This window comes from Urocitellus parryii, chromosome Y, assembly GCF_045843805.1.
Source record: "Urocitellus parryii isolate mUroPar1 chromosome Y, mUroPar1.hap1, whole genome shotgun sequence".
Taxonomy (NCBI): domain Eukaryota; kingdom Metazoa; phylum Chordata; class Mammalia; order Rodentia; family Sciuridae; genus Urocitellus; species Urocitellus parryii.
Genome location: NC_135548.1, coordinates 17,258,920 through 17,275,760, shown reverse-complemented (window position 1 = coordinate 17,275,760; position 16,841 = coordinate 17,258,920).

Sequence of the window (16,841 nt, the reverse complement as noted above, 5' to 3'; positions counted from 1 at the left end):
ATTAGTGAATTCCACAGTGTTATTTCTATGCACTCATATAAAATCTTGAATCCTGACCACTCTGCTTATTTCCATTTTTCTCCTCCCCTCTCTTTTTCATCCCCAGTTACCTTCCCTCTTCTTTAATATTCCCTCCATCATTTTGAAGTCATTCTTATTTTCTTCCCAGATTCCACATATTAGGGAAAGAATGTGATAATTTTATTTTTGTTTCTGATTTTTTCATGTTAACATAATGACCACCCTTTCCATTCATTTTACAGAATGTTGTCTTTGGTTTTTTTTAACCTTTATATTGGGGTTTTTAAATATACCATTTCCTACTATCCTGGGCCTTAAAATTTCTACTCAAAATCTAATATTTTTCTGATGTGTTTATGATTGCTTTGGCCTTTATTATGGATTTCAGTTTGCCTTTGGTAATTTTGTAGACTATGATTGGGACAGGTTCTTTTCTGGCCATGTCCACTTGATATTCTAAAATCATATACCTGGATGTCCATAATTTTGACAAGACATAAGAAATAGTTTCTTTTATTCACTGAGAAAGCTTGCATTGCCTGTAGCCTGTACCTCTTCTCCACTGTGTGTACCAGTGATTCATATAAGATGAATTGTGTCTAGTGGGTTTGGAAGTTGTTTACAATCATTTTAATTGTTGTTGATATTGTCTGGATGTGATATTTCATCATCAACTTAAAGCTCTGATATTTTTTCTTTCACTTGATCTAGTCTATGCGTCTGACTTCAACTGGATATTTTTATTTGAGGAATTGGGCTCTTTATTTTCAAGATTTCTAATTGATTCTTTTCCAGAATACGTACTGAATTGTTCTTTCATGCCCTGTTTCATTTTCCTTAATTTACTCAGTTTTCTTTGCTTTATCTTTGAATTAATTCAATATTTTAATACACTTTTAAAATTTTTTCTGGCATTTTTGTCTATTGCATTATCTTTGCAAAGAGTTTCTAGAGTTATAAACTATGAAACAGTCATGCTACCTTGCTTTTTATATTTCTTATATTTCTATATTGAAATTTGTACATCTTCAGGGATATATATCTTTTCCACATTTATGTGAGTGAATGCTTAGGAAATAGATTTCCCTGGATGATGTGTCCTATGCTATTGGCTAAATGTATAATGTTGAATTCTTTTCCAAATGGTGTCTGTATTGTGGTTTCCTATTTCTTATCTGTGATTCATGAGTTGTGATAGTTTGCACTGTCAAGTAACAACTTTCTGTGTCAGTGTTGTGAGAGTAAAGTCATGTTGGTGGAATAGTGAATAGGGATATAGGCAGTAGAGTATCTGAAATGCATTTTCTGTGGTGGTTCCTCCAAACTTGTCCATAATGTGCTGTCTGTAAATATGTCCGTAAAAATAAAGGCTTTTTATCTCTGTTCTTATTTTTAATTTTTTTTCAGCACTAGGTTTTCTTTTTTCTTTTTTTATTTGTTTTACTTAGTTACACATGATAGTACAATGATCTTGACATATCATACATTTGAATCAGATGGGACATAATTTCTTATTTTTCTGAGTGTACAGGTGGCAGAATTACATTGGTTGTGCAGTCATGTATGTACCCCCGGCAATAATAATGTCTATTTTATTCTGCTGTCCTTCCATTTCCCCTTCCCCTCCCATTTCCTTCCATCACTTCTCTCTACCCAAGCTAATGTGACCCACTTTTTCTTCTTTTTTTTCCCCTCACATCGTCATACTTGTATTCTGTATAACAAAGAGGGTGTCCTTCCCTATTCCATGCAATTTCCATTCTTCCTCCCTTTCCCTCCCAGCTCTCTTCCCTATGTAGTAGTAATTTTCTTCTCATACTCTTCCTCCCTACCCCATTTTGAATCACCTCCCTTATATCAGAGAATGGCATTTGTTTATTGGGAATTGGCTAACTTCACTTAGCATAAATTGCTCTAATGTCATTCATTTCCCTGCAAATGCCATGATCTTTTTATTTTTTAGTGCTGAGTAATATTACACTGTGTATAAATGACACTTTTTTACTTATTTTTTATAATTTTTAGTTGTTCAAAACGTTACAAAGCTCTTGACATATATTTCATACATTTGATTCAAGCAGATTATGAACTCCAATTTTTTATTTTTTTATATTTTTTTATTATTAGTTCTTCAAAACATTACAAAGCGCTTGACATATCATATTTCATACATTTGATTAAAGCAGATTATGGACTCCCATTTTTACCCCATATACATATTGCAGATTCACATTGGTTCCACATCCACTTTTTTACATACTGCCATACTAGTTTCTGTTGTATTCTGCTGCCCTTTTTATCCTCTACTATCCCCCTCCCCTCCCCTCTCCTCCCTTCTTCTCTCTCTACCCTATCAACTGTAATTCATTTCTCTCTCTTGTTTTTTTCCTTTCCCCTCACTTCCTCTTATATGTAATTTTGTATAACAATGAGGGTCTCCTTCCTTTACCATGCAATATGAACTCCCATTTTTACCCCATATACATATTGCAGATTCACATTGGTTCCACATCCACTTCTTTACATACTTCCATACTAGTGTCTGTTGTATTCTGCTGCCCTTCTATCCTCTACTATCCCCCCTCCCCTCCCCTGCCCTCCCCTCCCTCCCATTTTCTCTCTCTACCCCATCTACTGTAATTCATTTCTCATTCTTGTTTTGTTTTCCGCTTTCCCCTCACTTCCTCTTATATGTAATTTTGTATAAAAATGAGGGTCTCCTTCCTTTACCATGCAATTTCCCTTCTCTCTCTCTTCCCTTCCCCCCTCTCGACCTTGTTTAATAGTGATCTTCTTCTCATGCTCTTCCTCCCTATTCTGTTCTTAGTTCCTGTCCTTATATCAAAGATGACATTTGGCATTTGTTTTTTAGGGATTGGTTAGCTTCACTTAGCATAATCTGCTCTCGTGCCATCCATTTCCCTGCAAATTCCATGATTTTGTCATTTTTTTGTGCAGAGTAATACTCCGTTGTGTATAAATGCCACATTTTTTTATCCATTCATCTATTGAAGGGCATCTGGGTTGGTTCCACAGTCTAGCTATTGTGAATTGCGCTGCTATGAACATTGATGTAGCAGTATGCCTATAATATGATCTTTTAAGGTCTTCAGGGAATAGTCCAAGAAGGGCAATAGCTGGGTCAAATGGTGGTTCCATTCCCAGCTTTCCCAGGAATCTCCATACTGCTTTCCAAATTGGCGGCACACATTTTTTTTATCCATTCATCCATTGAAGGGCATCTAGGTTGGCTCCATGGTCTATCTATTGTAAATTGTGCTGCTATAAACATTGATGTGGCTATGTCCCTGTAGTATGCCATTTTTAGGTCTTTTGGGTATAGTCTGAGAAGAGGAATAGCTGGGTCAAATGGTGGTTCCGTCCCCAGTTTTCCAAGGAATCTCCATTCTGCTTTCCAAATTGGCTGCATCAATTTGCAGTCCCACCAGCAATGTATGAGTATACCTTTTTCCCCACCTCTTTGCCAATACTTGTTGTTTGACTTCATAATTTCTGCCATTTTTACTGAAGTGAGATGGTATCTTAGAGTAGTTTTAATTTGCAATTCTCTGATTGCTAGAGATGGTGAGCATTTTTTTCTTGTATTTGTTGGTTGATTGTATATCCTATTCTTAGAAGTGTCTGTTCAGGTCCTTGGCCTATTTGTTGATTGGGTTATTTTTATTTTGTTGTTGTTGTTGTTGTTTATCTTTTTTAGTTCTTTATATATCCTAGAGATTAGAGCTGTATCTGATATGTGAGGGGTCAAAATTTGTTCCCAGAATGTAGGCTCCCTATTCACTTCACATATTATTTCTCTTGCTGAGAAAAAGCTTTTCAGTTTGAATTCATCCCATTTGTTGATTCTTGATTTTAATTCTGGTGCTATAGGCATCTTATTAAGGAACTTGGAGCCTAACGCCAAGTGATGGAGATTAGGGCCTACTTTTTCTTCTATTAGTTGCAGAGTCTCTTGTTTGATTCCTAGATCCTTCATCCATTTTAAGTTAACTTTTGTGCATAGTGAGAGATAGGGATTCAATTTCATTTTGTTGCATATAGATTTCCAGTTCTCCCAGCACCATTTGTTGAAGATGCTATCCTTTCTCCATTGCATGCTTTTAGCACCTTTGTCTAATATAGGCTAGTTGTAATTTTGTCGATTTGTTTCTGTGTCCTCTATTCTGTAAAATTGGTCTACCAGCCTGTTTTGATGCCAGTATCATGCTGTTTTTGTTACTAGAGCTCTGTAGTATAGTTTAAGATCTGGTATAGCTATAGCACCTGTTTCACTCTTCCTGCTTAGAATTGCTTTAGCTATTCTGGGTCTCTTATTTTTCCAGATAAAATTCATAATTGCTTTTTCTATTTCTGTGAGGAATGCCAGTGGGATTTTGAACAGAATCATGTTGAATATGTAGAATGCTTTTGGTAATATGGCCATTTTAAAAATGTTAATTCTGCCTATCCAGGTTTTATTTTTATTTTTTTTAGATATATATGACAGAAAAGTGCATTTTTTACATACATAGACTATAACTTATTATATTTAGTATCAGAGAGAACATTTGGCATTTGGTTTTTTGGTATTGGCTTATTTCACTTAATATAATAGTCTCAAGTTCCATCAATCTACCAGCAAATGCCATAAATTTCAGTCTTCTTTATGGATGAGAAATATTCTATTGTGTATATGTACTACATTTTCTTTAACCTTTCATCTGTTGAAGGGTACCTGGGTTGTTTCCATAGCTTAACTATTGTGAATTGTGCTGCTATAGATATTGATGTGGCAATGTCACATTAGTATGTTGATTTTAAGTTATTTTGTTATATATGTAGGCCCGACTCTCCATCATGTTAGCCTAGGAACTGACTTCCTTAACAGTACTTCTAAATTGCAACAAATAAAATAAAAAAATCAACTGAGTTGATAACTGGTTGAATGGTGTTTCCATTCCAAATTTTCTGAGGAATCTCCTTACTGTTTTCCAGAGTGCTTGCACCAATTTGCAGCATCACTAGCAAATTTTGAGTGTAACTTTTTTCCTCACATCCTCTCCAGCATTTATTGATATTTGTATTCTTGATAATTGCCATTCTGACTGGACCAAGAATGTAATATTAATGTAGTTTTAATTTGCATTTTTCTAATTTCTAGAGATGTTGAGCATTTTAAAAATGTATTTGTTGACCAATTTTATTTCTTTTTCTGTGAACTACCAGTTCAGATCCTTTGCACATTTATTGACATCTTGTGCCCACTAGGAGAGACTATAGGCCCAAATATATTGGATTATTTGTGTATGTGTGTGTGTATGTGTGTTAAAGTTTTTTGATTTTTTTTTTCATGGGGACAAGTACTGTGGCTTCAACTTAGGGGCATTCAGCCACTTAGACACATCCCCAGTACTATGTTTTGCATTTTATTTTATTTTATTTTTATTATTTTTAGTTGTAGATGGACACAATTTGTTTGTTTATTTATTTATTTATTTATTTATTTATTTATTTATATATTTATTTTAATGTAGTGCTGAGGATCAGACTCATGGTCTCACACCTGCAAGGCAAGTTCTCTAACACTGAGCCACAGTCCAATCACTGTTTTGCATTTTATTTAGGTTCAAAGTTGCTTGGTGCCTCACCATTCCTGAAGCTGAAGCTGGCTTCAAACTCTTGATTCTCCTTTTATCATCTCCTGAGCTGGATTTTTTTGAGTTCTTTGTATCTCCAGAAAACTAATGTTCTGAGGTGCAGTTAATAAAGATTTTCCTACATTTTGTAGGGTTTCTGTTCCTGTTCTTTTTATTTTTTTTTTTCTGTGAGAAAGCTTTTTACTTTGTTACCTTCCCATTTATTGATTCTTGATTTTATTTGTTGGAATTTAGAAGTCTTATTGAGGAAGTCAGTTCCTAAGCCAAGATGATGGAGAGTTTGGCCTATATTTTCTTCTACTGGGTATTTTGAGTTGAGTTTTGTGCAGGGATAGGAATAGGGGTTCAATTTTATTCTGCCACATACATATTTTCAGTTTTCTCAGTACCATTTGTTTAAGCGTTGTCTTTTTCTTTTAATTTATGTTGCTGGTGCCTTTGTCTAGTTTGAGATAACAATATTTATGTGATTTTTTGTCTCTGTAATGTCTTTTTTGTTCCATTGGACTTTTGCCTGTTTTGGTGCTAATCCCATGCCATTTTTGTAACTATATAGTATAATTTGAGATTAAATATTGTGATGCCTGCTGTCTCCTTCACTTTTCTCACTAAGGATCATTTTGAATATTCTGGGCCTCTTGTTTTTCCAAGTGAATTTCATGACTGCTTTTTCTATTTCTTTGTGAAATATTGAGATTTTAATAGGAATTGCATTAAAACTATAGCATTTTGGTAGTATGGCAATTTTGATAACATTACTTCTTCCAATCCATGAGCATTGGAAATCTTCCATCTTCTAAAGTCTTCTTCAATTTCTTTCTTTAGTGTTTGGTAATTTTCATTATAGAGTCCTTTCACTTCTTAGATTGTTTCCCGATTTTTTGAAATATTTTTTAGTCTATTGTGATTCATCAGCTGAACAACAATTTGTGTACAGGACCATAATTGACTTATGAGTGTTAATTCTATATCCTGGTAGTATGCTGAGCTTGTTTATGAATTCTAGAAGTTCTGTGGTAGTGCTGGATGCAGTGGTGCATAACTGTAATCCCAACAGCTGGGAGGCTTAGGCAGGAGGATCGTGAGTTTAAAGACAGACTAAACACCTCAATGAGAACCTGTCTATAAATAAAACACAAAATAGGCTGGTGATGTGGCTGAATGGTTGAGTGCCGTGAGTTCAATCCCAAGTACCCAAAAGTAACTAAATAAATAAAAGACACGAGTTAACGAATTTATAATCAAACTTCTAAAAATATTCAAGAAAAAAAACACTTTTGATATTTCTGAAAAAAAAGAGAGATTTTATTTACAAAGTTATTCTTTTATGGTTTACAGTTACTTTATTTGCAGAAGACTTCAAGAAAGGAATTGAAGTTTATAGGTGTATATATTGAATACATATATGAACCTAAAATACTTTGTTCACCAATACCATTTTTTGAGCCTTGAGAAAAATACAGGTTTTCAAGATATGTAAATGTTCATTTTTTTTTAAATTTCTTGACCTTCTATAAGAGAAATAATCAATGGAATACTTCCAATAAAATAAATCTACACAACACAAATCATATAAAATTTGAAAGCTTTTGTGAAAAAGAAAAAAAAATATATATATATATATATATTAGTTTACTGGCAATTTTGTACATAAAATATTTTATTCTACAATAGATGATTTTGGAAAAATAAAGCATAAAAATTATCATAAATCTTTGGTAATTATAATAAGTTAGAAAAGCCGCTGTGACATCAATAATAAATCATGGCAAGACATGTGTGATTGTTTTAGAAAACCAAAATTAATTCTGTTTAAAATACAGTGCAAAATAAGTACTTTATTTTTTTAATTTCTTTTTTTAGTTATACATTACAATAGAATGTATCTTCACATATTATACATTCATGAAGTATAAGTATAACTACCTATTCTTGTGGTGGTAAATTATGTGGAGTTACACTGGTTGTGTATTTATATATAAACATAAGAAAGTTATTTCCAATTTATTCTACTATTTTAAAAATATTTATTTTTTAGTTGGACACAATATCTTTATTTATATATTTTCATTTATTTATTTTTTTAGTGTGGTGCTCAGGATCAAACCCAGGGCCTCACATGTGCTAGGCGAGCACTCTACTGCTGAACCACAACCCCAGCCTGTATTCTACTGTTTTTAATTACTTTTATATAATTCCAAAGCAATGACAACATGAACATAGAAGATAATAAAAGAAATAAGGAGGATAAAATATCACCATAAAAATCTATTAACTACAAATTAAGGGTTTTTTAATCTTTGAAAAAAAATATAAGAAATCAACAAAAGTTGAAAAGTAAAGTAGTAAGTTCTTTTTCATCAGTAATTTAAGTTCACATAAACTATTTTGAAAAACTAATAAGAACCCAAAGTGTGACTAACAAGATTAAACCTAAAAATATATTAACTATGTCAGATGTAAGTCTACAGAAGATTCTCTTCAAATATAAGCTCACAAATAGACTAAAAATAAAAGGATAAAACAAATGTTACATTCAGAATTGCAAAGATGATAATAATTATGCAAATGAGACAAAGTATAATATTATATAAATAATATTATATAACATGATAAGTTGGAAATCAAAAGTGAAAGTTAAATCCAAAAATTTATGAACATGAGTTTAAAGCCATATGAGCAATTAAGTAAGGCCCTAAGGAACTTAGCTACACACTGTCACAAAGTAAAATAAAACTCAGCTGCTGGCCAGGCAAGGTAACACATGCCTGTAATTCAAGCAGCTTGGAAGGCTAAGACAGCCAGATTGTGAGTTTAAAGCCAGCCATATCAAAAGCAAGATCTAAGCAACTCTAGAAGGCCATATCTCTTAATAAAATACAAAATGGGTCTTGGGATGTAGCTCAGTGGGTGAGTGCTCCTGAAGTCAGTCCCCAGTACCCTTCCCCAAAAAATGGCTGTCAATGTGTCTCAGTGGTTAAGCACATCTGGTATAAAAAAAAAAGCAGCCTATAGCACCCAAAGCAATCTAAGAATTTCATGTAATACCAATCAAACAATCAAAATTAGTTTTGCATAAACAAAATAAGTTATTTAAAAAATTCAATAGAATATTCTGGGTACAAAAATAACTACACATATTAAATTTTTTTTTTAAAATTCTTCCTGATATAAAAATGATAAAAAGCTACAATATTCAATCGATTTATGTTAACTTTGGGTTAAATGGGAAAGCCATAAGTAATAAAATTGAGATTACATCAATTAGCCCTCAACTTTATGGTCAAATGAAAAATATACTTACAGGTCTATGATCATTACAACAACAATCAAGAGAGGAAATATGAAAATCCAATCAAATATCATTTCACATGATTTCTTGAAGGCAATTTGGAAGAATTTTTTTTCAAAACTTTACAAAGAAAAGAAATTATATAATATCTAAATTGATCAACTTTTAGCATAGTATGGAAAGTGAAACAGTCATTCACACACACATGCACACACACACACACACACACATACAAAATACCAGTTAACTCTACTTATGAGAGTTGTCTACTGCAGCAAACTATACAGACCAAAAGAAATGGCATAAGGAATAAAAAAGTGAAACAAAGGAGCACTTGTTTGGAGGACAAATGAACTTACTTTTTATGTGATAAAAATTTTCTTCAAAAAAATGTTACAAAACAATTTGAATGTACACTATTGACCAGGAAAATTAAAATATATAAAACAGTAAGTTCAATAAAGTTATACAGTTGGGATCACAATTAGAAATTTGGCAAATATATAAAAGATAAACAGAATTGTGAAAATCTTTATGGTACATTTAAAATGCTAAAGTCTTACTTCTAGAAAAAGAACACATTCATCTATATAGAGATGATGAATATGTCATTAATTCTAGCTATTTGGAAGGCTAAGGCATAGAAATACAATTTCAGCTTCATCCACTTAGTAAGAGTCTATTTCAAACTAAAAGTCAAAAGGGACTGGAGATGTAGCTCAATATTATAATAACTTCTGATATTTATATATATATATATATATATATATATATATATATATATATATATATATATATATACACACACACACATACATATACACTGAAAAGCAGTTATTCAAACTCAGAGACACAAGTAAGTATATGTAATATGATTCACATGGCCTTATAATTCTTGGCTGTTGTTTGTTATTTGATTTTATTCATCACATGATCTTGTGTTAGCTAAAGATTTTTCATATTAATTATATAAAAATGGACTTTTAGTTTGCTTTTTAAATTCAGTAATGAACTCTTTAAATTTCTGGACATTTTATCCTCTTCTGGTATAGTTTTCTTTTGGAAATGCTATGTGGAGCATAAATAGACATTGAAAATAATTCTTTCCTTTGGATGACTGTTACCAAATTCCCTTCTTTATAGAACACTGATTTTAGATTATTCCTAAGGGAGTGTTAATTGCTATTGACAGATGCTGTCCATTTCTAATGTATGTTGATGATTTGTTCTTACTTGGCATGGGCATAGGAAATAAAATAGCTTTAAAGGGAAAATGTTTTCTTTAATGAAGATAAGATATAGGAAGGTGGGTGATAAATAAAAAAAATAAATAAGCTTTAAGATTCACACATGACAAGACTGCATTTCTAGCTTTTCTAGTTGCAAAGTGTGTCATCTTAGAAACAATCCTTCTCAGAATGAATGACTGAAACAGCAATGACTATTATTACCATCAGTGCTACTGTTATCGTTTTAAGCCTGAAAATAGCTTTTTTCATGCTTGACCTTTAGCTGACTGTGAGTTATAATATATTACATCACACTAGGAATTATATGGAGCTTTATTTATTTAAATTTTTAACCATTTCAGATGAATTACTTCATCATAGTTACTGCCCATTGAAGAATTTTAAGTTTGTAACTTCTTCCCTTTTGGGACAAGAGGTTTCCTTTTTAAAAAGTTTTGTATTTGCTTTTCTTTTAGACATATAAATCATTTCCACATAGGAGTTATTTAAAATTTTAACTTTCCTTTTGAGCCCCATTTATTTTTTTTTCCTCTTGTCTAAAATTTCAAGTACTTTGATTAGTGAGACTGATGGTAATGAACATCTTTGTCTTTTTCCTGATTTTGGAGAAAAAATTCTTGTTCACTATACTATTGGCTTTGGTTTTAAAATACTTGGTCTTCATTATCTTATTGTAAGTTCCTCCTATTTCTAGTTCCTCAGGGATTTGTCATGAAGGCCCATTAGATTTTGTCAAAGGCTTTTCCTGCAGCTGCTGAATGATCAGGCAGTTTTGCCCTTGATTCTATTTGTGGTGTATTAGTTTAATTGATTTGCATGTATTAACCAACTTGAAAGTGTGAATGATTATTTTGTATGTGAAACTAGAGACTCAAACCAGGAGGACAGTACCACTGATCCACATCTCCAACCCCTTTTATTGTTCACTTTGATACAGGCCTTACAAAATTGCCCTGACTGGTTTTGAAATTATAGTGTACCTGAAACAACTTCCTGACTTTCTGAGAATATAGACACATACCACCATGCCTGACAGTGTATGTTCTTTTCTGATGTGTTGTTAAATATGGTTTGCAAATATTTTATGATAATTTTTATACTCTGTTCCTCAAAGATGTTGGTCTATAGTTTTTTCCATATTAACTTTTCCAGTCAGGTAATACTTTGCAGAATTGCTTAGGAAGCATCTTTCCTTTGCTATTAAATGTAATGGGGGGGTTGATATCAGTTATTATTTAATTATCTAATACAATTTAGTCATGCTTTCACCTCTGGTCCTGGGGGCTTATTATTGCTACAATTTAAATTCTTATTATTTAGCCATTTTTTTTTGTTTCTCTCTCTTTGATTCAAATTTTGTAGACCATATCTATTGATATCTCCTAGATTTTTTCATTTATTGTAATTAATATCTTCAAAATAGTCTTCTAGATTTTCATATTTATTGAAATATAAGTTTTCCAAATAGTCTATAGAGATCTTCTGGATTTCAATGCTTTCTTTTAAAAATATTTCTGTTATTGTTTCTAGCTTTATTCATTTGTATCTTTCTATTTATTTTAGTTACCTTAGCTAAGGGTTTATGTATCTTGTTAACCTTTTAAAAAACAACTATTTGTTTCATTATTACCAGACTATGTTTTTTCAATTTAATAATTTGACTCTTATGTTTATTATTTATTTTCTTATATTGGTTTTGGAATTTAGTTACTGATGATTTTTCTTAGACATTGGGATGCTTCATTAGATTTTTAATTTGAAATATCTCAAAATTTTAAATATATATAGCCATTGCTATAAGCCACCCTTATACAACTGATTTTGCTGGATCAGGGAAGGGAAGTAGGAAGAAAAAAGAAAGGTACTTGGTAGTAACATTGATGAAAATATGTTATGTGCATTACTGTATATAGTATCATAAAGCCCATTATTATGTATACATACAGTATCTCAATAAGAAAAAAAGAACTATTTATAATGTATTCTATAAATTTGTAGATGATGTGTTTCAATTCTAATTGGGTTCTAAGGTTTTATTTATTTATTTATTTTAATTTTTCCTTGACCTCATCATTATATAACTGCATTGTTCATTCTCCAAGTGTTCACACAGTTTCTTTAGTTTTACTTGCTGTTTATTTCATTTTCCTTATTAGCTCATTATTCATGAATAATGTTGGGGTTTATTTTGAAACAAGTATACAATATGTTGTACATTTTTTTCACTTTGGTCCCTCGTACTCTGTTTTTCTCTTCATCTGTTATCTTTCTTCTACTCCACTGATCTTCTTCAATTTCATATAGTTGTTTTAATTAGTGAATCATTGATATACATAAAGGTCAAACTCAATGTGATATATTCATAAGTGTACACAGGAAAGTTTATTCAGATTCATTCTACCATTCTTCCTTTGGTTGTCCCTCTATTCCTCTCAATCTTCTTTCTCTACTCCACTGATCTCTCTTCTATTTCCATGGAACCCCCCCCACTATTTCCCCTTTATTTTTTTATCCAACTTTTTAATATGAGAGAACTTAGTCAACCCTTGGCTTTCTGATTATGAGTTATTTCACTTAGTGGGATCTTTTCCAGTTCCATTCATGTACCAGGAAATGCCATTTTTTTCTTATTGAGTACTGAATAAAACTCCACTATGTATATATGCCACATTTTTTTATCCATTAATCTTTTGATTGATACCTAGGCTTTTTTATAGCCTGTCTATTTTGAATTGTTCTGCTATAAACTGTGATGTGGCTGCATCCCTATAATATGAATATATATATATATATATATATATATATATATATATATATATATATATATATACAGCAAGGACTGGGAGAGCTGTATTATATGTTACTAGTGTTAAAAGGAATATCTATGTCATTTTTCAGTGTGTCTGTACTAATTTTCAGTCCCACCAGCAATGTGTGAATGTACCTTTCTTCTGCATCCTCATCAACATTTACTATTGCCTGTGCTCTTGATAATTGCCATTCAGAAGAGAATGAGATAAAATTGAATATAGTTTTGATTTTTGTTTCCCAAACTGCTAGAGACTTTGAACTTTTTTTCATATTTATTGTCCATTTGCAATTCTGTTAAGAAGGATCCCTTTAGTTTTGTCCATTTATTCTGTGGGTTATTGATTTTTAGATGATGAGTTTTTAAAGTTCTTTATATATTCTGCATATTAACCTCCTATTTGAGAATCAGGTGGCAAAGATCTCACATTATTTAGGCTCTATCTTTATGCTCTTATTTGTTTCTATGGTGTTTTGAAATTTTATATTTGATGTCATCCAACTTATTGATTCTTGTTTTTTTTTTTTGTTTTTTTTTTTTTGGTAGGATACCAGAGATTGAACTCAAGGGCACTCAACAACTAAACCACACCCGTATTCCTATTTTTGTATTATATTCAGACACAGAGTATCACTGAGTTGCTCAGTGCTCACTTCTGCTGAGGCTGGCTTTAAACTCACAATCCTTATGCCTGAGTCTCCCAAGCAGTTGTATGTGACACCACATAATGAGTCTTGGTTTCCTCTTAATGAGTCTTGGTTTCATTTCTTATACTTTATACGTTTTGTTAAGACAATTAGTGCTTGTCAAAATGCCAAAGTGTTCAACTTACAATTTTATCTAGCAATTACAGAGTACTTGTGTAATTCATAAATCTTTTATGTACTCTGAGTTGATTCTGTGAAGGGTGAGAGAGAAGGATCAAGTTTTATTCTTCTTCATGTGTGCATCCAGTTTTCCTAGACATACTTGTTAAAAAAGACTATGTATGTTGTTTTCTAAAAGCAATCCATTGTGATGTGATAAGGAGTAGAGGCAATTATTCTAATTTTTTTTTGTATTTACTAATACTTGCTTTGTATCCTAATATATGATCTATTATAAAGAAAGTTCCTTGTGTTGCTGAAAAGAATATTAGGTCTGCTGTTTTTCAGATGAAATAGTGTGTAGACAACTATTAAATTGGTATTATGTGAAGTAAAGGTGAGATTTAGAAACTTTATTGATGTTTTCTCCATATAACCAGCCACTGGTTACAATGGTATTAAAGTCACTCACATTTATGATTTTTATTAGACTTATCTGTTCCTTTAGCCTGGATAGTAATTATTTTATAAAAGTTGGGTTCACTGCCATACACATGCAAATATTTATAACCATTTATCTTCTTGTTGGATTTTTCTCTTTAACACTATGTAGTGACCTTTTTTGTCACCTTTGGGTAATTGTTGCTTGAAGTCTGCTGTATCAAGTATAAAAATAACTACTACTTTTTTTCTGGCTTACATGTACATGGAATAGATTTTCATCCTTTCACTTTTATTCATAAACATCTTTCCATGTCAGGTGTGTTTCTTGTAGATAGTATATATTTGGGTCTTTTTAATTAATTATTTCAGTCTATGTCTTTTAAGTTCATAATTAACACAATGTGAATTCAGTGTTAGGATAGTGAGATTTGTTTCTCTCTAATATAGGATTTACACTTAATACTCAATTACTTATCTACTGTTCTAGTGCCATTTATTCTATTGTAATCTCCCTTGATTTATTCTAATCTTCTTTTTGTGTATATAGAATCTCATTGTGAATCTTTTGCAATGGTAGCTTAGATGTCATAGTGTTTTTAGTTTATTCTTGTATTGGAAGTTCTTTATTTATGCTTTGATTCTGAAGAATAACTTTGATGCAGATAACAATGTATACTGGCAATATTGAACTAAGACAGATGAGACTGGACACCAGAGTAATTAGCATAAGCAGGTTTATTGTCTGCAGACTGTCCAGCAGGGGCTTTCACCTAAAACAAATCCTCCCTCTGAATGCCAAGTCTAGACATTCTTTGAACTTTATAACCAGTGGTAGGCAGGAGGTGCTTGGAGATGTACCTTTTTGCAGTGGTCTACATAAAAGTGATTTTTTTGAGTTCTCAGAAGGTACCTATTATCCCATTTCTTAGAACAGTTTGGGATTTTGCAGATTATACCATAAAAGCGGAGTTTGTGGTTAAATTTATTTTTTGTAGGACAGAGCTGAGCAGTAGAAAATAGAGCATCTAAATACAGTTGAGCCCTTTTGCAGAGATCTTGCTGATATTTTGTTAAAAAGAAAAATTATGGTGAGAGTCTCTGGAGAAGCTTAATTAAGATGAATATGTGGAGGAGGATGTGCTGCTACAGTGTTTTTCTTTCAGTGTTTGGAATATATCATTGCATGTTCTGCTGGCATTTAGAGTTATCCAGCTACATTACCATTTATCAATAACTTGGTGCTTCTCTCTTGAATTTGTAAAAATCTTTCTTTTCTCTGAATGTTGTCATTTTAACCCAAATATGATGTTGAGACATTCTTTATGGCCATGTCTGTTAGGTTTTCTAAATGTTTTCTGTACCTAGATGTCCATCTTGTTCTCACAATTAAGGAAATTTTTCTGGAGTAAGTTCACCATAAGTTTTCTATTTCATTAGTCCTTATACACTCCTTCCTTCAATACCTTAGTCTTCAATTGGTCATTTAAAGTTATCCTAGAATGATTGTATATTGTTTTAAAGTCTCTCCTTTTTAGTAATATACGAAAATTCTACTTCATCTACCTTGTCTTCAATACTTAACATTCTTCAAGACATATTATACTGGTCATATTTCCCATTTGGAATTTTAGTTGAATTAATAAAACTTATGATTTTTAAATTTTCTACTTTTGTTATTTTTTTCTGAAACTCTATCTCCTTGTTGTAATATTCTTTTGAAACTTGAATTGCCTTCATTAATTTATTTCTTAGTACTTTGATTTCTTAAATAATTTTCACAGTAGTTTGAATTCTTTGCTCAGCATATTTTCCACATCAGTGTATGTGGATTAAGTTGTTGGGGAAATAAGAACTTTGGTAGTATCCTAGTGAATGCTCTTTCTTGTTTCCTAATTTAATGTTCAGTGAGGTTTTTGTATACTTTCAAATATCAGAGTGTCTCTCAGATTCATCTTTAGAATTTTGTTGGGCATTTATCCAGTGATCAACATCAAAGAGCAAATCATGATGTAAATTTATATATAGAAAGTAAGAACCACTCATTATAAAATCATTGGATATGTTTGTTAAAACATGAGCACTCATATGTTTTAAAAGTTGAAGTAGTGAAAAAATAGTGAGGAAAACATTGAAATGGTATCAACTTATCAAGTTGCAGCAACACGGTGAGTTGGAGTGTCACTAGAGGAGCTGAATTATTAGGTTTATTTCCAGACCTTCTTAGAGAAAAGTTGGAAAATAAGAAAAAGGTGGGGACTAAAGCTAATGAAGAATGAGAAGGGTAAAGATGACAGACAAGAAAAAAGGGGGAAAAAGCAGGTGCTAATTGTTAAGGGAGGTGAATACAGGTTAGATATTAGAAAGTGGAAGAGCAGAGTATTAGAAAAATAAGAAGATTTGAGTTTCCGTTACCAAAGCTGGTCTAAAAGATAAAGTAAAAATTTCTAACAGTTCTGGTCTTTGTCAATATTGAAAAGAAATAAAGGAATGAGTTTCAGATCATAAAAAGCTATATTTGGTTTATCATAAATAAACATAAACATATGTTATTTTCTGTGAATG